This window comes from Mustela erminea, chromosome 1 (genome assembly GCF_009829155.1).
Source record: "Mustela erminea isolate mMusErm1 chromosome 1, mMusErm1.Pri, whole genome shotgun sequence".
In the NCBI taxonomy this organism is placed as follows: Eukaryota; Metazoa; Chordata; class Mammalia; order Carnivora; family Mustelidae; genus Mustela; species Mustela erminea.
The window spans coordinates 100,590,035-100,612,040 of record NC_045614.1 but is presented as its reverse complement, the minus strand read 5'-3'; the positions used below and the strand labels follow the sequence as shown (position 1 = coordinate 100,612,040).

Sequence of the window (22,006 nt, the reverse complement as noted above, 5' to 3'; positions counted from 1 at the left end):
TTCCTCTCTGCAGGCAGGAATTCCTCAGGGAACATGCAGTTCAAACTTAAGAGAGGGGTAGAAAAACAGAAGTCCTCCTATGATAGGCTGTTTACCAATTCTGGCCCCACCAAGCCCCCCATTCATTTATGTGATGTGATTTTGCGTCTCCTTCCATCAAGTGGTGGAGTTAACCTTCCTGCCCACTGAATCGGTGTTAGTATGAGACTTTCCTAAACTAAAAGAATACAGCAGAAGAGATGCTATGGGACTTCCAGGCCTCACCTTCTAAAGGTCTTCCAGATTTGGCTTCTATTCTCCTGGAACATATTTATCATCAAGTAAGGAAACTTAGTCTGGTCTTCTGGTGGAAGAGACACCACAAGATGAACAGAGAGAGGTACCCAACTGATAACCAGCACCAAATGCCAGACATGCTAGTGGATCCACCTTAACTATCCAGCCCCAACCAAGCTGTCAAATGACTATAGCTACATGAGTGATCCCACATGAGACCAGAAGAAGAACCACCCATTTGGTTCCAACCCCAATGACTGATGCATAGAACCGTAATTAAATAAACAGTTGTTTTCAGCCCGAAGGTCTGGGTTTTTTTTACACAGCAAAAGATAACTGATACATCTTCCCTTTGCCTCTGGGAACACTTTCCTCACTTGCCCCTATCGGCAATAACCAGCCACTAACCAGTGAGAAATCTCCTTTGGTTCTAAGCAACCCCCATGTGGGACTGCTCTTAGAAGCTTCTTCCCGATAATCACTTTCATTCTGTGTATATTTATGCCATCTACCCTCCAAGTCCCGCACTGCGCTGGCCAACATAGGGTATTCATAAATGTATAAGCTAAGGACTCTTCCCTCAGTGAACTCATTACAGATATCAATAACCGAAACCCCCAAACAGTAGCAACACAAAGCAAAATGTGAAATACATAGTTGAGCTAGGCACCACAGCATGTGCCCATGGTGGGCAGAAGGGTGAATAAATGGGCAACATGCAAAAAGGTGCTTTGGGGTCCAATTTCCCAAATCACCTTACAGAGGATTACTCCAAGGTACAAATCCATCACCTCTGAAAGCAGGGGTGGCAAAAAGAATGTGCAACCTGAGAAAGACTGTCAAGTATATTTCAGACAAGGCAACTGATGTGGCTCATGGCCTAAAACCCTGCAGGCTTCAAGAAACCCCAGACTGGAGCCAGATATAGCATACACAGCTTTGACTGCATAAAGAGGAACCAAGCCCAAAGGTTTCACAAGGGCTCATAAAAATGTGAAAGGTTTAGAGACTTCTTTTATTGACATATAATTTCTCTTCATGTGCTCGAGAGGAAATTGTCTTCTTCTCTCATATATCAAGCTGTTGGTCACAGTCAAATTCCTGTTGCCTTCTAAAAGAATTCCGAATTCCTTAAGTTGATATTTAGGGGTGCTCCATGATCTGGGGCAAAAGACCTAGAATCTTAATCCTGGTACTGGCATTTATTCACCCTGGAAAGGATACTTCACATCTCTGAGCCTGTTTCTTAATCTGTAAAACTGGGATTTTACATGCTAGGTCATAGGGATGATATGAGAGGTAAAAAGACATAATTAAGTGCGTAGTATTGTCCCTGGCATGCAGTGGATGCTGACTAGCATTAAAATTCCTTCCCATGGTTCAACTCCTTCCATCATACTCAGAGAAGACAGATCTCTTCAGAAAAGTTTGTGGGAAGCCAGGGAGGAGGCAAAGTTTCTTTGGTATAAAGGCATCTTGAAGTTGGATGTGGTAAAAAGAGACTTAGTGATGAACTAGGTCTCTGTGTCATTTGTTTCTTTTTTCTTACTGCCCATCCCAAGCACATCTTCACAGCAATCAGGTATTTAATTAAGGCTTTGCCAAGGCATTTTCTGAGATGGGAATGTAGATATGCTCATGGTCGAGTTTCACCCAAGCCAATCCTACTCCTAGCCCCACACTTTATACCCAACAATGGGCATTTGCCTCTGAGTAGAGGCAAATGTGTTCTGAGTAGAACACCGATCCCACACTGGGACTCTTCTTACCTCCTTCTCCCATTTCTTCAGTGGAAAGAGCTCTCTAGTCTTCATTTCCCTAGTGCCACTCCAGCAAGACGCCAGTCCCACATCCCATCAGGCTAACTGGGAGTCCCAGAGAGAATCATCCCCACCTCTTCCCCTACCTGCTCCCCTATTGACAGGAAAGTCAGCCCACTGTTGGTAATAACTCCTTCCCTTTCTTTCTACAAATATACATTCATATTCTATAGTAAAAAGAGAAACTGAACAGGACAAGATTTCCATCAGAGATCAATCAATCAATACCACTGAATGAAGCAGCATTTCACTGAACGTGAGGCACCAGGGAGCCCTGGAGATCCTCCTCCCCTCCTCCAAAAGTACACAAGCTACCACTCTATCAATCTCTGGAATTTCACTGCAGGAGTAGTTGTAGATTGTCAACAAGTATCAACCCCTATCTAACTATAGCCCACAGCTGGGGAGACGTTATAGCTGCTAAAACATCAACCACTGACTCAGAATTAAAGAGAAACAGGCTCCTTCATAACTCATCCTACAGGGAGGACCAGCAAGCCAAACCGACCACTATCCCCACCCTGTCATTTATAAAGTGTAGTGAATTCCCAGTCCCCATAGTTGTTCCATTGGTCCCATCCAAATCATAGTTCCGACCCCTCACAAAGGGAATGGAAATAATTGGTTAAGTGACTCAATGTGTCAAGCCTTCTGCTTGATCCTTTATACATGATTCATTCCTACAACATCTCTGAGTAAGGCATTATTACTTCCATTTCACATGTAAGTAAATGGAGGCTAATAGAGTCCAAAGATAACACAGTCAGTACATAAAATTTGAATCAAGGCCCATGTAGCTCAAAGGCTATGACTTCACACCCAAGAGTCAACATGTAGAGCTATACTCTCTTAGCATGTATTCTAAATACACCAGCCTTTGTTTGGAAGTCTGTGCCTTTATCACGGGTTTCCTATAGCTCCAGCACAGTGTCATGTGCTTAGAGGTAGTGTTCACAATGGCAACAGATGAAGTTACCTTCCAAATCCTTCCCAAAGCCCTCTTCCATCAAAGGCCCACTGAAACCTAGCCTAAACAGAGGGCATGTGAATGTAGTCACCACATTCCTCAAAAGTAACGCCTTTTATACAACATTTAACATACTACGTTGTCATGACACAATGCCATGAGTTAAAACCAAGAAGAAAAGACATGAGAGGAAGTAGAGGAAGTCTCCCAACCAGGAGACATGCAGAGAGGGTAGACAAAGAGTCATCTTCTCTGTGAGCTCCCTCTTTGCCTGGGAAAGAAGGTAGCACCACTAAGCTCCCTAGGTAGGGAGCTTCCCCTAGTTTTTGAACCTGGCTGAGGCCCTCATACAAGCCCACCTCATGACCTCTCATAAAGGGAGGTCACCACTAGCTGGGGGCTTCCTTAAAGCCGGCGCAAACACATCTCTTCCTAGCAGAAATCAACTCTCCATGCTCTTCCCTGAACTCTCCCACATTGTCTAACCGAGGTTCCCAGACTTTGGACCAGGTAAGGAATCAGTTGCCAATGGCAACCAAAACATACTGCTTCAAATCCAACTTCACTTTGATTGGTTTGGAGGGACGGAAGTCAAGGAGAAGTCAGGACCAAGCAGCCTTTGTGTCTAATACTTTCACTTCACAATCACCATGCCCTATACTCATGTATAAGTCTTCAGGTTTTTAAAGGGCATTCCAGTAGCATCTCATCATCTCTTAATCTGGCAGACAGGAACTCCTGCAGTTGTTCTGTCCCTCTCCACAAGACTCAGGACTTTTGGAGACCAAAAGACTTTCAGCAGAGGAAGAGCAGAATATGACCTTCCCAAGACAAAGCCATAGAATCAGTCAGACTTGCAGATGGGTAGAGCCCTAGTAGCTCTCTCACCAGACTTCCCTCATCCATAGCAGGAGTGCCCTGTAAACCAGCACTGTCCAAGAGAACCTTCTATGCTGATGGGAAATGAACATATTTGCTCTGTTCAAGACAGACCTCACTCGCTAGTTACATGGGGCTACTGATCACTTGAAACATAGCTAATGCAATGGAGAAGCTGAATTTTTTATGTTATTTTAATTTTAATGAAATTTAACTTTAATAGCCATATGTGGGTAGTGGCTACTATACAGGACAAAGAGATTCTGCAGCAACGCAACCAGACCTCACTGCAATGGAAATGTATCACCTCAATTTGCCACATGGCATTCTGCAGACCAAGGAGCATCCTGGCATTTTACAGAGCAGATACTGCCATGTGTGCTGAAAGAACCACAAGACGAAAAGGCTAACTAGATTACCCTTTGCCTACAGTTTGGATATTGATCACTTCAATAACAAAATGCTTACATATTCTTGCAGACTGAGTGGGCTGGAAACAGAAGAAGAACTAAAGACCCTCTAGCCCAACCCCTCATTTTATCCATGGGAAAACAGACATGCCATTCCTTTCTCCTCAGACTGTACTTGACTTGTGTTTTCTAGGGAGTTGGGCATGGTTGTGTGGCTCCAAACTTTCCCCTAAAGTTTCTGACAACCTGCCCAGGTATTTTGTATCCCTAGGTATGCCAGGGGAAGAGCCCAACTGGAGAAAAGAGATTACAATTCCCACCATCACCATCAGCCACCAGAATCTCCTCCTCAGTGATTTCACAAGGGACCCAGAGGTCAGCAGTAAATTGCAGGTAAAGGGCTAAGGGGGCTCTGGGCCCAGACTCAGCATGCAGAGCCTTGTGGCTCCTCTCTCATTATTGCCCATTCTCCACCTTCACTTGTCCAGTCACCTATTTGAAAAGCCCCTGATTTGAATGTTCATTAAAAAAAAAAAAAAGTTTTCCTCTCATCTTAGTTCAGAGCAGCAGTCTCAGTTTAAATTTGGGGCTTCTAGGCAAAATTGTCTCCCAGAGCAATCTCTTTTCCTCTGTTACTTGCTTTGTTATTTGCTGGAGAGGCTCATTGGTGTGGGTACTAGAAATGAACATTTTGAAGTTACGGAAAGAATCTAATTTTCTTATAAAAAGAAAGATACATCTTTTTCTGTGTGTGTGTTTTTTTTTTAAACTGGACATTAATAAGAATGCAAAGGCATGTCAGCCTAATTTTTATTATAGTTATGTAGAGAGCTTCGGTCGTACTGTTAAGGAGAAATGTCTATGACATGTAAACATTTATTCACCAAACACTTATTGAACACCTTCTTTCCAGTCACTATGCCAGGCATAGCATTATCTTATAGAAGAGATAAATAACATTCATCCGTTCAATATTTATCGAGCCCCTACTGGAGGGAGAAGTTCCTATCTTCATAGTACTTACATTCCAGTAATGGAAGTTTTTCAATACTCATGTGTACAAAATAAAACTATCACTTCAAATACTGTAAGTCCCAAAAGAACATAAAAACGGTAGGATAGAGAGTGATGAGGGGATGGCGGTGTACTACTTGAGCTATGGTGGTCAGGAAAGTCCACTTTAAGGAAGTGACATTTGAGCTAAAGCCTGAATTTGGGGAAGGGGTCAAATGAGAGGATGAGAGATGCCCCAGGTAGAAGGAATCACATTGTAAAAGCCCTGAGATAAGAACAAGCTCCACATGTTTTAGGAACAGAGCACTGGTAAGGCTGGAGTGGAGTGAACAAATGGGAAGTGTTTCAGAGAAGAGGTCTGAGAAAGAGGGAGGCTCAGATTACACAGGGCCTTACAGGCAAGGTAAAAGGTGTGGATGCTATTCCTAGAACAATGGAAAGGCACTCAGGAGTTTTAAACATGAGAGAGAGATGATCAGATTTATGAATACAAATGCATACGATTATGGATAAAATATTTACAATCTAGGAAGACAACTACAAAGCAGGTCATTACAAAGTATTATAGGAACTATGTTAATAAAGAAACCTGTAGTAAAGAACAGGCAGGCCCCTTAGGGTGATGGCATTCCAGGCCATCACAGCAGGTGCAAATGTATGGAAATGTGAAACAACACTGTGAACATGATGGCATGCAGAAGGGCCTACAGGTGGTCAGTCAGTGTGGAGGCCAAGTAGGTATGAGTCACCCCTGTGAGATCTTAGACATCAGTCCCAGAAATTGAAATTATTTTGTAGGCCACTGGTTCTTGACTTGACTTGACTCTTAAAATACTGGTATTGGGCCCCACACCAGACCAATCAGATCAGAGATTCTGAGGTAAGAGGGCAGGCACCAGTATCTTTAAAAGCTCCGTGGGAGATACTAATACATAGCTAGGTCTGAGAACCATGCTGTAGGTGATGACTGAGGGGCCCTGCAGGGTTTGAGATAAGCGGTAACAATTATTTATTTCCCATTACAAATTTGTTTTTCTAAAGATTATATTTTAGCATATGGTATTTTTAAAGTATAATAATATTCAAGCAAGATGACAAATTAACTACCTACATTAGCATTTAAAAGTGCTGAACATTGACACAAACGGAAGCACAAGTTTCCACTCCTCCTGAACTCTAGCTCTTATGACAGTTCATAAGAAACCGAGAAACTTCTAAACACAGGAAAGCATCAACAGTACAGAGGGGGCGGATTTTAGAGCCAGAAGGTACTCCCGAGAGACCCATGACTTTATAGATACAAAAAGAGAGGCCCAGAGAGGTGCTCAGGGTTAGCAGCAAGGCCAAGGCTACCCAGGGTTAGCAGCAAGGACAGAACTAGACCCCAAGCTGTTTCTACCTCGCCATGTTGCCACTTGTTTCAAGAAATGCCATCCTAATTTCCAGACTGGCATCTTTCACAATATTAAGTAGATCATGAAAGAGCACTTAGTTTTAGAAAAGAAATGTAAAAGCGGAAAAGGATGGGGGGAAAAAAAAGGCCAAACTAATTAAATACAGTTTTGGGCATATACTTTATTTTTCAGGTTATCCACTTAGTTTATGACTGCTAAAGTTACTGCCTCTTCTCATGCTCACTTTTGCTATTTCCATAGGTTTCTATAAACTGAGAATTTGTTCAAAGTAATACAAGTTTTCTACAGGTTAGTGATCTTATTCAAGGCACATATTTCAAGATGCAGACACATATGTCAAGACTCCAGCCTCTGGAAGAGAAAAGAGTTTAAAGCAAGAGACAGAGAAGACTGGGTTCCTTCCCCATGTGGCAGGATGCATTTCAGGATAGAATTCCAGCTCTATGTTAGAACCAAGCCTCTGAGCATTGTTCGAGTCTACATTTGAAACACCATTCCAGCACTGAAAGCTGAACTATACTGTACAGTTTAACGGTATGTGAAGGGAAAGCAGCAGCAGAGCTGGCTACATTTATATCACCAACTCTGAGCTCTAAACACAAGATTCACGCAGCAGCAGTGACCAACTATGTGGTTCTTCTCCATTTCTTCTCCAGTTCTTGATGAAGTCTTTCATTTGACTTTCCTCTGGACAAGGTGGAGGAAGCACACTGAGCTTTTAATGCCAGCTGAGTTTGTTGGAAACAGAGGTAAAGGATGTCTCAGCTACAGGCACTGTCCAATCTGGATGCAGCGAAAGCCACAGAACCTGACTTTGCGCATTTAAGTGTGTGAATCCTGCAGTGAATCCAAAAGATAGTGCTTCTTGCTACTCACAATGACCAAAGAAGAGACTGGGTTCAAGCTGGATGGTATGTCAGCTATGAAAGCTATGACCATCCCCAGTAGAGGTAGATAGTGCAAATGAGTCAGCAGAAATAGTGGCTTGGCCCAGGCTTGGTCATGCGAAGATGGAAGCAATTCCTTAGGCTTCAAAAAATCAGTCGAGTAGCCCAGGAGCAAGACTACATACAGATGAGCTCAGGAGGAGGAGCACAGAGCTTGGAAGTTGGCCCAGAGCAAGCCTATAGTTGAGCTCTGTGAGGTCCATGGTAAAGGGCTGACCAGCCCAAGGGTGGTCACTTCTGACTTTAAAGGGACGGAGCTCAAGATAGGCATCAGTATGTTTCTTCAGCCAGAAATCCTCTGAAATCATCTCCACATCTTCTCAGGATATACCCAGACCTCTACCGCTGTCCGGAACAGAGGTAAGGGTGCCCAGAACTCGGTCTATCGTTCTAAACTGTGAAACTACACTTTACAATCCTTTAAGATCTTTGAATATTACTTTCAAGAATAACTCAAGCGTTTTGTTTTAAACGCCCAAAAGGACATCACTACTCTATATTATCTTGTTTTTTCTGCAGCCTCTCAGAGGCTTTTGTAGACTTATCTGATGTTTTTGATCCCTGAGTAAAGGTCCTAAAATACTTCAATGTTCTATTGTAATATTTATACATTTCTTCTTCTATTCTTATATTGTTTCTTTTTTTACTTCTTATGCAACTCCAATTCTAGAGCATTTTATGTGTCTTAGCAACTATTCTTCTCTCCTATCTATTTTTTGGAGTGCATTCAGCTTTAAAACACCTGTAAAGAACACCAACAAAGAACATACTTTAATGTCACGTACAGATTGAGGCTATATGATGCATGTTCTAATGCCGCATGAGGTGAGGCCGTTTCTCCAGAATGCTTTTATATGGCTTGCAAGGTGATCTTTCAGAACAAAATACTTTACCACTCTTCTCTGTAAGACTTCATATATTCCATGCATGGTGGTTCCTTTCTATTTTTAATGCATCTGGAAACACAAAAGATGATTCCAGTGTCACTACCAGGAATTCACGGTTCTTTCCCCCTGTGTGAGTGATCAACCACCCATCAGTGGGCAAGTCCTGCAGTAGCTGCTTACTCCTCTGGATGCTTCCACTGCCTTTGCACGTCCTCCCTCTGAAGAGGCTGGTCAGGAATGTCTTCTGGAGCTGGGGCTGGTGTGCCCATGTAACCTTCTGGCCTACATCCACTCTCAGGCACTCATCCCAACATGCCAGGAAAACACAGAACTTTTGTACTTTTATTTTTATACATTTATTTTTCTGTCCTTCTCATCTTCAAAAGTCATCTTATCTGTGCCATGTTTTAAATAGAGCTAAAGGGACAGTGGGTGGCTTGCAATTGTTCCCTGCATGGTCCTGGTCAGGATGCTGTGGCTTCAGATGGAGGAGCAGCAGAAAGTAGAGACTTGGAGAGCTGGAAGTGGGTGCTGGTGTCATCTCCATCCTGCACCCCCCTTTCACTCATGAAGAACTGTTTCAGGCACACGAGATGCCCTCGGCCATCCTCCTCTCCTGCAGACACCCTCATTTCCAATACGGTATTTGGAAGTCAAGCTGCTGCTTCTTTGGAAGAACCTGCAGTGAGCAAGGTCTTCAGGTGCAGGAAGGAGGGTCCATTTGCTAAGGAGAAAAAGACAAAACCGTAGTTGGTGCTTCTCTCGTTTCCAGGCAATCTTCGCCATCCTCTCTCACCCTAATAACAGCCCCTTCCACAGGCACTAGACAGGATTCCAGCTTTATACCAGCTCTGAAGGACCCCCACCTCAGGAGTGAGCCTGGGTGTTTGATTTTTGCCTTAGAGCACAGACTCATAAGAATTCAAATATGATTTACATACATTATGGAAATATGCCACTGGTGCTAAAACAGACTATAATCATCAGAGTTCAGATGAATTGAAACTCTTACCTTTTAGAGGGGAGACATCTCTTTTTTTTCTTTGTGAATCTCAAAATGAAGGGCCACAAGGGGCTGATTTCCAAGTTCCTTCCAACTCCTACACCTCCACACTGGCTCTTACTCCTGCCACGCAAGGCAGTGAGCTTCTGGTTTTATAATCTCCACAGGCTCCAGCGAAAGTCCACGCCACCCAGACTTTTAAGGCCTAGTTAGGAGGACTGGCACTTGTCCTCCAACCTGTGGAGCAAAATTCAACAAGAAGAAGCCCACGAGGAAGGCATGGATTTTCCCTATCCCCAGCCCCCTCTCAGGACAGCAGCCACCTGCCGTGAAGGCAGAAGCCCATGCAGCCGTTCCCCTCCGAGAGCTCTGCCTGGCTCTGGGCCTGACTCCGAATCATCTGGCATCACGGCCACTTCTACATTAAACAGTGTTCTGCATCACTTTCAGAGCTAACTTAGAGGAGCCACAATACAGGTTTCAATATCTGAACATGAAAATATAAACATTTTATGTGGTGCTAAAATGAAACAACTTCTCAATCCAGAAGGCATCCTTCTCTCAGCCACTTCCTGAGTTATTCTCTGGGCCGTCAGCCTATGGGGGACTTTTCAGAAACCAAGAGGCCACCGGGCAGTATTTATGCCTGTGGTTTGATCTCAGAAGCAGCTCAGAGTTAGGAAGAGGAGAAAATTGGGAGGTAATCCTAGAAGGCTTTGATGTGGAAGCCCACAGTCCTGCAGAATGAGATGTTCTGGGAGGTGTGCAAACAGCTCTGGCTTCCAGGAGCAAAGTCTGGGCCAGAGGACCAAGGTCTGTGATGGCATGAGACATTTTTAGTCGAGCGACTGAAGCCACATGGGACTCCCATGTTGCAGTGCTGTAGCTATAAACCCACTTGCACCCTGACCTCCTGGGATAAAGAGTGAATTGGGTACCAAAGGGAAGAAGAAAGAAGAAAGCATAGTGCTGAGGTGGGGGCATAACCTTGGTGCAGAGGTAGAGCCAGATCCCATGTGATTAAGTACAGTTTACAGTTCATCCCAATTCCAATTACTGTGATCTAATTTACCCACTCCCACGGGAATTTTGAGAGCCACCCCAAAGTAATAAGAATAATCCATTGTGTTAATTGAGTCCTGGTAAACAGGTCTAATTCCTCATAATGACTGTAAATATGTGCACTGACCACAAAATGCAAAAATTACCCTATCACACCCAGAGTGTCAGATTTCCTTGGTTGTCAGCTCTGTCCAGTATTTGCATCACTTTGGTTTTTTGTGGGGAGGTGCTTGTGATTTTTGTGTGTGTGTGGTAAAATATATATAACATAAAATTTAGCATTTTAACTATTTGTAAGTGTACAACCAGTTCAGTGGCATTAAGTACTTGTACATTATTGTACAACCATCACAACCATCTGTATCCAGAACCTTTCAGTATCATCCCATACCGAAAGCTGCATTATTTTTCACACAGGTCATGAGACATCCCAGACCCCAAAGGTCTTCCTGTGCTTGTATTCTAAGATACAATATTATACAGCATTTTAAGGTTTACAAAATGTTGTTCTTCCATGCACACATCAACCTATATGCCTCTGCAAAAGGGAGAAGAGCAAGTTTCTGCGAGGGGGAGAGACTTGCTGAAACAGAACAGTGACAACAGATGGAAATGGGCTAGGCTTCCCAAGGGCATCCCATTTGCACCTCATCACCTCTAACACCAAGCGGGAAGAAGAGCGGGTCCACGGAAGTAGCATCTAATGACGTACTCTAAGGGCAAAGCTGTCTTTTGTCCCACCCTCTACTTCATGGGGTTCTCACTGCTTTGAGGACAGAGACCAGAGCTGCCTGGGGGCCCAGAAAGAGAAGGCAGTCTCATACACATAAATGGCACTCCTTACAAAAGGCAACTTGAGTAGTTCAGCACTTTCTCTCCTCTCCTTCCCTTGCATCAAAACATTCCCACACCCCATCCGCTTTTTCACAAGATTACCATAATAAAATCCTCCCAAGCCCTCTTGCCAGCAAACACCTCCTCTATTCCTGATGATTTTAATGGGATTTCTCCTACATAAAAATGGAAGCAACCAACAGACCCTGCCTCCTATGATTTCTCCTTCCTACACCTCATAAGGATGGTTCTGCCCATGAGTGGACTCTATTGATTTCCTCAGGCTGCCACTAGAAATCACCATACACTCGATGGTTTAAAACAAAAGAGAGAAAAGAAAACAAACAAACAAAAGGCAAAAAAACAGAAATATATTCTCTCACATTTCTCGCCAGAAGTCCAAAATCAAGGTGTCAGCAGTGCCATGCTCCTACCTAAGGCTCTAGGGAAGAATCCTGCCTTGCCTCTTCATTTCTGGAGCTCCTGACAATTCCTGGCATTCCCAGGCTTGTAGCTATCTCACTCATCTCTGCCTCCACCTTCCCATGGCCTTCTCTCTGTGCCCTCTGCTCTTAGAAGGATGTTGTCTATTGGGTTTAGAGCCAACCCTGATACAGCATGACCCCACCTGACCTTAACTAATGACACTGCAAAGACCTGATTTCCAAATAAGGTCATATTCTGAGGTTCTAGGTAGACATGAACTTTCAGAGGATACTTATTCAACCCCCTACACTTACATCTTAAAGATGTATTAAATCCAATTTCTTTTCTGTTTTTGCTTTTGCCTTTAGCCCCTGCTCTGTTTCAATCTTGTTCTCGACTACTTTGTTGGAAACCTGAGGCATCTGCCTCTGTTCCCCGTACCCCATTAAATATCTCCAAACCTCACTTTAAAATCTGTGCATGGCTGGGTGTTCTACACAACTGATGAATTATTGAACACTGAAACTAATGATGTACTATATGTTGGCTAATTGAATTTAAACTTAAAAAATAAATAAAAATAAAAAACTCAAATGGGTGCATGGATAACAAGTCAAGAAGGAAATAATCCTAAGTTGCCCAGAGAGCATTGACTATTGCAAGTATCCATCTCTCCTCGTTCATCCACGAAGCAACGAGTGCCCATCTCACATTCAGCATTGTGCTGGGGCCTACAGGGGCTCCTCCCCTCAAGGGGCTTAGTGCCCACAAGAGAAGTGAGCTACCGCCTAGCAAGGAAGGTGAAAGTCAAATGCTGAAGGATGGAGGATACATGTGCAGGTGGAGCACAAACGGCAGGGGACAAGCTGGGAAAAGGCCTGAAGGTACAAATAAGCCTGGTGTTTTCTGGGGACTGTGAACTGAACACATGTGACTACACAACGGGCTTTGCTGCAGAGAAGGGGCTGGATCAGTGATAAGGCTGGGAAGACTACTGTTTGTGGATGTGCACCTGATTCTTTATAGGGCCTTGAGTCCAGGCCAAGAGGACCCATTAAGGGTTTCTAAGCAATTGCGGAGTTTGACTAAGTGGTGTTCAGGGAAGCCAGATCTAGTTGGGTGTGCATGACGGACTGGGAGGAGTAGAGAGTTGGCAAGGAAGCCCTGGCTGAGAGCCCAGTTAAGAAGACAGGCTTCAGGGCCAGAGCTTTATTCCTCCACGATCAGCGACTCCCCATCCACTGCAGTAACCTTCCGTCAGACTCTCAATCAATATAGCCATCCTGACATGGCTGGGGGTAGGGCACCCGGCTGGCTTCCAACCCTCCCTTCCCATTAACATGATGAGTTGCAGAGGGCATGTCAGGCAGAGCTTTCAGTGAATTCCAGGAATGGAGATCCCCTTCAGACACAAATCCCTGAAGAGAAGCTCAGGAGTGCTTTACGAATCAACACATGAACTCTTATGGAGAATGGCCAGACCAGAAAGGGCAGAATCTCCCTCTCAGCTCAGATCCTGTTTCATCCCACTGTTAGGCTTCCCTAGGACTGGTGCTGAACTCCACAAGGCCCATCTCTGAGCCTCTTCTCTTGCTTTAGGCGTTCTTAGAGAAATATGCACAGAAGATGGGAGCTCCAATTATCATGAGGACGGATGGCTCCTTTGGCTTCGCTTCTCAAGAAAAGCTTAGTACACCATCGCAGGAGGTTTCCCCTGGCTCCACACCCACCGCCATCCTTGCCAGACTGCAGACCAGCCCAGAGCAACAAGGCCCCGGGAAAGAGCTGCGGCAGGTGCCTGCAGGGGAAGGGGCAGGCATGGAATTTCCTGAATGCAGCCAAGGCAAAGGCACACTCTCCACTTCTACCTGCTTTTAAACTGCAAGTTCAAACTTCACTAGAAATAGACGGTACATGGGACAGGAGTCTACAAGGAAAATAACCGTCCTCCAGGTTATTTTCCCTTTTTTAGTAGTCAGTCTAATCTGAAAGACATAGCAACTTCCACCCCCTTTATTTCTGAAGAGCGATGCAAACAGGTGATTTATTTGTACTAAAATTAAGCTCCCTCTGTGTGTATCTTCTTGATGGTATTCATATACTGAATCTGACTCACACTTTTGATGTGGAAAGGTTTTATTAACATAACTACTTATCCCAGCCCACTCCCATTGGGATTCATGGCTCTTGCCCAAAGTACATTTTGGCTATTTCAACATTACCTTAAATTCTGGTGCAGATTAATGTCTCATGACAAGCACATTCACAGATTCTATGAGAAATTCCTGGCTGTCCCTGGGCAACAATAATGAAGCAAAACTGAGAGTAAGAAACAGCCGTGACTACACAAGCAAAGACCCCCAGACTGAGGAGTCTAGAGACCCGGGGTCTTATTGCAGCCCTGTGCTCCAGCCACTTGAGTCCTCTGGGTCTCAGGCTCCTCATCTGTACAAAGAGAATGCTGGCCTCACACAGTTCTTAGCTCTCTTCCAACTCTGACTTCCTGTGATTGTAAAAGACATTTAAAAATATCTCTAGGGAAAGAAATCTCACAATATTATTTAGTCATGAGAAGATTGAACTAATGATATCTAATATCTCTGGGTTCTAAAGTCTGTTATTCTATTATATACAATGGTTTTTTAATGTGCAAAGACCAGTAAAAAAGAATTTTTTTAAAACAAACAAAACAGAAGTCTCCTTTTTTAATGCCCATTCTAAAAGAACCGAAGTTAAAGAGTCTAAAATAAAATCTCCAGCCATTCTGTGTTCACACACAGAGAAAGTGGGTGGATGAGATCAAAGCTGCACAACATCTGGGGTGGCAAAGACTTGTGGTAACTGGGACTGTTGGCTGACTGAAACAAGACACAACAGTTATGAGACACTATACCACAGTCTTAACTCCATATTACTGCTAGACCTTTTGCCATAGAAGGAGCCCAAGATCCCAACATATCAATGACATTATACGAAAAAAATCCATCTTCTCTTGGCAGAGGTACAGCAAAGTGGCAGACCCTGGAGTACTAGAACAGCATCTCAAGCATCTTAAGAACTTAGGTGGGGCAACTAAGGGCTTCAGCAGGAGCCCAGTTTCAATGTTACTGTGCAAAAACTGCTCTCCAAGTTGAAGTCACCCTGGTTAACAGGACTTAGATTAGTTCAGGTAACAATGGAGGTACAAAGAGGGTACAATATAGGGACAGACAGTTAAGACTGATTACCAAATACTCCACTGAATCTGGCCATAACAGGGTAGAGAGATGGGTGAGAGGTGACGTCAAGTGATCAAGCATCAGAAAGGTTTTGTCAGGCCCCAAGTTTAAGCAGAGACTGTTACTTAACACAGTCAGAAGTAAACTAAGCCCTCAAGGACTGGGAATAGATTTTGAGTGCTGGTATGCAGAAGATGCTCAACTGTGGGTGTTGACCACATGGAAACTTACAAAGAAACTAACTACTGATCCACTGTTCTCTGAACAATATTTCCCATTCATGGCAGCTCAGACTGCTAGGTCAGCTGCAAGAGAGGGAAATGGGAATAAGGAGTAACTTTCTAAGCTTAAAGTTACCAAGACTGGGTTCATGTCCCCTGGAAAAAGGATCCCACTTCATCAACCACCCTGGGTACCCCGATGGAAAGGAGCTGTATTATCTAGATTGGTTGGGGATCTATGAGAGAGTCAATGTCCTCCATAATCTAAGTTGGGTGGGACTCTTGGAAAAGGGGGTACTCATCTACTTGAAGAAATACCCCTTATCATCTATTTGAAGAAATACCCCCTTAGCAACACCCCTTACCTAGCTGTTTCAGGGTCTTAGAAAAACTAAAAGATTTCAGGTTGCTGGAAGTAGTTGGACACAAAGAGCCCTCCAGAGTCATTAAAATGAGTGAGCAATTAAAAGCTTTGGGTGTCTAATTCCTGAGTACTTAGATCAGGCACAAGTGATAAACCCCAAGAATAAGCACCAGCTGAGTCTGTTTTCAGGGAAAATGTTCCCTTATTATGAGGAGAACTAGCATTAGATAAAGTAATGATCATTTTCAGCTGAATATTTTGAGAAATCATATTTAATTTGAAACTAGGATTGCATTCCTTCAAATTCCATTTCTTATGACATCCCCATCTTCCAATAGAGAGGACAGTCAACCAACACATCCTGGATTCTGTTAGAGGTCCTTTATTTGGAGAAGCATATCTTAATACAATCGGAGTCCGTGGGTTTTATATCTGGAAAATTTCTGGACCACTGATCTGCCCTGGCCTCTCTTAGCCATCCATGCCTGTGTCAAAGATTAGCTAACTATTTATTCAATACAATCACAGTGTACTTCCAATTATTTGGCAGGACCTTCAAATTTTATAACACCTGGAAACAGACCCACACATATATGGTCACTCGGTTAATGACAAAGTGCTGTGGGGAAAGGATGGTCTTTTCGAGAAATGACTCTAAGCCAAGAGGATGGCAAAACAGGAAGAAAAAAGTGAAGAATCTTTCCTTAACCACACAGGAAAAGCACTTTCAAATACATTACTGATCTAAATGTAAAAAGTAAAACAGTGACGTTTTTACAGTACCAAATTTAGAATAGACAGATTTTTTTTAAACAGAACACAAACCCACTAACCATAAAAGAAAATATTTTATAGACTGGACTACATTAAAACTATTAATTATATTCATCAAAATACACCATGAAGAGCATGAAGAGGCAAACCATAGACTAGAAGGAGATATTCACAATACACTTATCAAAGGATTCATATCCAGAATACATAAAGAACTCCTACAACTGAGTAAGAAAATGCAGCTAATTCAATAGCAAAGACAAGGCAAAATAACTGAAGATTCATTTTACAAAAGACAGCACCCAAATGATCAATAAACACTGAAAATGTTCTTGACTTCATTCACCAACCAGGAAATACAAAACAAAACAAAACCGAGCCAAAGCATGGCACTACCACACACCTACCGGAAGAGCTAAAATTAAAAAGACAAATAATACCAACTGTTAGCAAAGATGTGGAGCAGGTAGAAGTATCCTCCCTGCTAATGGAGAGATAAATTGTTACAACTACTTTGGAAAAGTACTTGTTAGGATTTAACTAAAGCTAAACACACTCATACCCTATAGCCTGGTAATTTCTCTCCTAGATAAATACTCCGCAATACTGGGTACATGTATTCATCAAGAGACCTACACAAAAGTGTTCACGGCAGCTTAGCCCCAACCTGGAGACAACTCAAATACTCAAGTACTTATGAAGTAAAATGTATAAATAAATTGCAGCATATATATACACTGGATTGTTACCCAGCAAGGAGTGTTACCTGTAATTGCTGCACTCAGCATGGATTGATCTCACACAGGTAATGCTGGACAAAAGAAGAGAGATGTGAAATAGTATACACTTGAAGATTTCATTTATATAAAGTTTCAAAACAGGCAAACTTATCTTAAGGTGCTGGAAGTCACCCTGGGGACTGGCCTTGAAGGGAGGGATTGGAAATAGAAGAGAACACTGGGGGCCAGTGTTCGGGAGAAGCGTTCTGTTTCTTGCTCTATTCGCTACTCAAGTGTGCTCACTAGGTACGAATTCACTGAGTTTAGGATCTGTGTACTCTTCTGGATGTATGTTATACTTGATTAAAAGTTTACAGTACAAAAATATAAATTAAATAAATAAAATAAAATTTTATTTTATTTATTTTATTTATAAATATTCACTGGTTGGTGAATGAAGTCAAGAACATTTATTTATTTATAAAATAAATAAAATTAAATTTAAGACAAAGTCTATGTGGGGGAAAGAATACATGAAAACTGACTTGCAAATCCAAACCTATTAAATGACAGTGAAGTTGATACCTTCTTATTGTTCAGATTTTTTTGTTCTAAAATTAAAACTGGCTTTTTTATTTAAGATCTATGCCTCTCCTTCAAAAAGAACTGGAAGCCACAGTCTTATTTATTGAACAAATACACACTCGAGGTCTTTTTAGTCTTCACTGGAAGCTTTTAGGACATCAAAATTGTTAAATTTTGTTTGGTTTACTTTTACTTTTTTCCCATGTTAATATATGGGGTTTTTTTTAATGCAATTTTTCTTGGCTAACACTCTCTAATAAAGATTAACAACCTTAATATTTACATAGCCAGCAAGCAAATTCAGCTGAACTGAACACACTTTACCCAATCAGAGTCTTCAGAAGGCTTCAGCCAGTGGTAATTTTTCAGTTCTAATGGGCTCATGCTCACTGGACAGGGAAGATACGGAGCAATTATCTCAGTACTCCAAGCCAAGAAACACAGCCATGCTGTTGGGGAGGGCGGGGGCTAAGCAGCATGTGGGACAGAGACCAAGCCCGCTCTAGTGAAACAGAACCTGGCAGGCCAGAAGGAGCTCATGGTTTCTTACACAGAACATGTGCGCTGGCTTCCACCCCTTTTGAAGGAAAGCTTTTCCAGGAGGTGGATCATTCCCTTTTACCCAACAAACTTAAATTTGTGCAATGCCCATGGTTTACAAAATTTCCTAGATACTAATATCAAATGAGTCTCTTGTTCATCCTAAAAAGAAAAGGGGGGGGTTATGACTATCCCCTTTTTGCTCATGAAAGAACTAAGACTCAGACAGCAAAAGGACTCCTTATAGCTCCAGCAACAGTAAGTCATACATCAAGGACAAAGCACTTTCAGGCACAGTGCTCTGTCTCCTGTACCATGAGGTCTCCTGGCTCTCCTCTGAGCCTGCTTGTGACAGTGAGAACACAATCCCAAGACTTGAAAATAGGCTAGGATTATTAGACATCGGGCAGTAGGCAAGCTGGAAACTAGACCCAAGCCCACAGACAGTGTTCACACCTTCAGGATCAGGCATTTGGAGGCATTAGGAAAACAAAGTGGGCTGGATACAAGCCAGGACTAGGGGCAATTAGCTGTTGAGTGTGACCATAGTTAGAATGCTTCAGTCTGATTGTACTACAGAAAGGTCATCAGCAATGGTAGAAACATGTGCCATGTGGGCAGGCTTTTCTGCAAATAGGAAACTGACACCTCTGGGTTTGAAACATATGAGATACAGTTCTGAAATCTGTTCACGAATATGATAGGTTTGGGTTTTGCTAGAGATGGTATGTTTTGAATACCAACAGTATAAAGAGCAGTGGCTTTAGAGTCCAGTAGATTTGGCTTTGAACCTCATCTCTACTTTTCACTAGATATGTGTCCCAGAACACGTTACTGTGCTCTGACGAGCTTCAGTTTCCCTGACCATAAAATAGTAATGATAATACCTATACATAAGAATCATTGTGAAAATGGATGAAATAATAAATGTAAAGTTCCTGGCATGTAGTAAGCAATAAAGAAGTATTACTTCCTTTTTCTACTCCCTACCTTAAAAAATATCAGTTTGGATCTTCCTTGGCAGCTAGGATGAAATAAAAACATAAATCATCTAAAGTCATACCTTACAGGATAATCATATATGAATATATACTAACCTTCTAAGATGGCCCCATTGAAGATCCTTGACTTTTTTTTTCTTTTTCACCTGGAAGTGATCATATTAACTCAGTGCCTACTTCATTCTTGTTTCATTTTCTGGAATAGAAATTGCAATAATCTTCTCCTAAATTTCAATCTAAGTGATTAACATAACAAAAACATGTCAGCTATAGTCAGAATCCAGCTCCCATGATTTTCTCTAGGACTGATGTTGCCAAATGCTACCTGAAAGAAAAAAATGAGTGTCTGATTGCTAGGTGAAGTCCAAATGTTGCTCTGGACAATAATCATAGATAACCCAGAGAAGCCTTATATATCTGGCTACCTATGACTTTCTTTTAAAAATGCAAATACAATCTTTTCAAAATCTACAGGTATTCTTCCATTAAAATCTTTTGCTGTCACCTCAAACTCCATGAATACCCTCTACCCATAAACTGAGCCCTCCTCCCAACCACCCTATTTCTATCTATACCTGAATGTTCTTTGACTCTCAGAAATAAGAAACTGGAAGGACTCCTATTAAATGTATTTGGTCCAATGTCAAAATGTTTCCGCTGCATCCCTGATTTCTTTCAGTGTAGAGGAACTGACCACTTCCTTGTTGCATTATTCTCATTCTTGGTAAAGTTCTTCCATAAATCCGTCTGGGATGTTTCTCCTTATGTTTTCCCTGCCCCCACCCCCATTCACTAATCCTGGTGCTGTCTTCAAGAGCAATAGGGGATACACAGATCAATCTCATTCTTCTTTCACACTGGAGGCCCAGCAATATGCAAGACAGCCATTATGTTTATATGTACGTTTTCTGCTCTGAATCAAACATTCAATTCAAAAAACATCTGCTGAGGGTCAACTATGTGCCTCACACTGCTATAGATGCTAAGATGGAAGAACTAAATAACACATGGCATCGACATATAAGATGGTCACACTAGTCACAAAGAACAATCTGGATGTGACCTGGCTTCCAGATTACTCACCCTCTCCCTCCTCCAGATACACTATGGCTTCTTGATGCTTCTCTTCAAGCATGGTACCCAGAATGTGGGAGAAAAAAAAACAGATGGGTACGCTGTGCTCCTAGGTATTTACCCAAAGGAGCTAAAAGCTATGTCTACACAAATACTTCCACATGGACGTTTGCAGCTTTATTCAAAATTGGCAAAACTTGGAAGCAACCAAGATAACCTTTTAATTGGGGAGTGGATAAACCATGGTACATCCAGACAATAGAATATTATTCAGTGCTAAAGAGAAACGAGCTGTTAAGCCACAAAAAGACATGGAGAAATCTTAAATGCATATCGGTAAGTGAAAGAAGCCAACCTAAAAACACTACATTCTGTATGATTCTACTATGTGACATTCTGGAAAAGGTCATAGTATGGAGACAATGAAATCACTGGTTACCAGGGGTTAGCATGAGAGAAGGACAAATAGGTAGAACACAGGGCATTTTTACGGCAGTGAAACTACTGTGTCTAAACCATAATGGTGGATACCTATCATACTTTTGTTCAAACCTATGGAATGTACAACAGTGACTCCTAATGTAAATGATGGACTTTGAGTGATAATGATGTGTCAATGTAGGTTCATCAACTGTCACAAAGGCACCACTCTAGTGAAGGATGCTGACAATCTAGGAGGCTGTGAATGTGGAGGAGGGGGCATGGGGTAAAATGGGGGAAATTTCTGTTATCTTTCCCTCCGTTTTTAGGTCAACCTAAAACTTCTCTAAAAAAATAATCTTTTTTTTTTAAAGATTTTATTTATTTATTTGACAGAGATCATAAGTAGGCAGAGAGGCAGGCAGAGAGAGAGGGTGAAGCAAGCTCCCTGCTGAGCAGAGAGCCTGATATGGAGCTCGATCCCAGAATCCTGGGAACATGACCTGCGTCGAAGGCAGAGACTTTAACCCACTGAGCCACCCAGGCACCCCTAATCTTTTAAAGAAATTAGTAGAAAAAAGTAGAGGGGTGAGTCTGTGTATTATACCAATGTCAATTTCCTGATATTATACTAACAGTGGGATATGCTGGAAGAAGGGTGCACAGGAGCTCCCTGTATGTTTCTTTGTAACTTCCTATGAATCTTTATTTAAAAATTAAAAGTTTAAAAATAAGTGGATGGATGAGTTGTCACTGGCAAAGGCTGCTGATAAGACAATTCAAAGTCTAATAAAAGACCCAAACCAGGGGCACCTGGGTGGCTCAGTGGGTTAAAGCCTCTGCCTTCGGCTCAGCTCATGATCTCAGGGTCTTGGGATCGAGCCCCACATCAGGCTCTCTGCTCAGTGGGGAGCCTGCTTCCTCCTCTCTCTCTCTCTGCCTGCCTCTCAGCCTACTTGTGATCTCTGTCTGTCAAATAAATAAATAAAATCTTTAAAAAAAAAAAAAAAAAGGCCCAAACCAGGGTGGGTTCATCTACAAAATATCCCTGGAAATGAGCACCAAGGAGAAGAAAGAAGACTGTCAGCTAAAGGTCCATGCCCTGCCCTCCCCAGAACATAGGGTATCTTTCTGGAAGAACAGCCCTGAG

General features: G+C 42.4%; 1 protein-coding gene and 1 pseudogene across 21 annotated transcripts in view; both read right to left on the bottom strand.

Moving 5' to 3' along the window:
* Positions 1 to 22,006, bottom strand: part of KALRN (kalirin RhoGEF kinase) — a 659,050-nt gene that overhangs the window by 523,362 nt on the left and 113,682 nt on the right. The window lies entirely within an intron of this gene.
* The window catches only part of LOC116586096, a 35,845-nt pseudogene continuing 14,407 nt past the window's right edge, over positions 569 to 22,006 (bottom strand).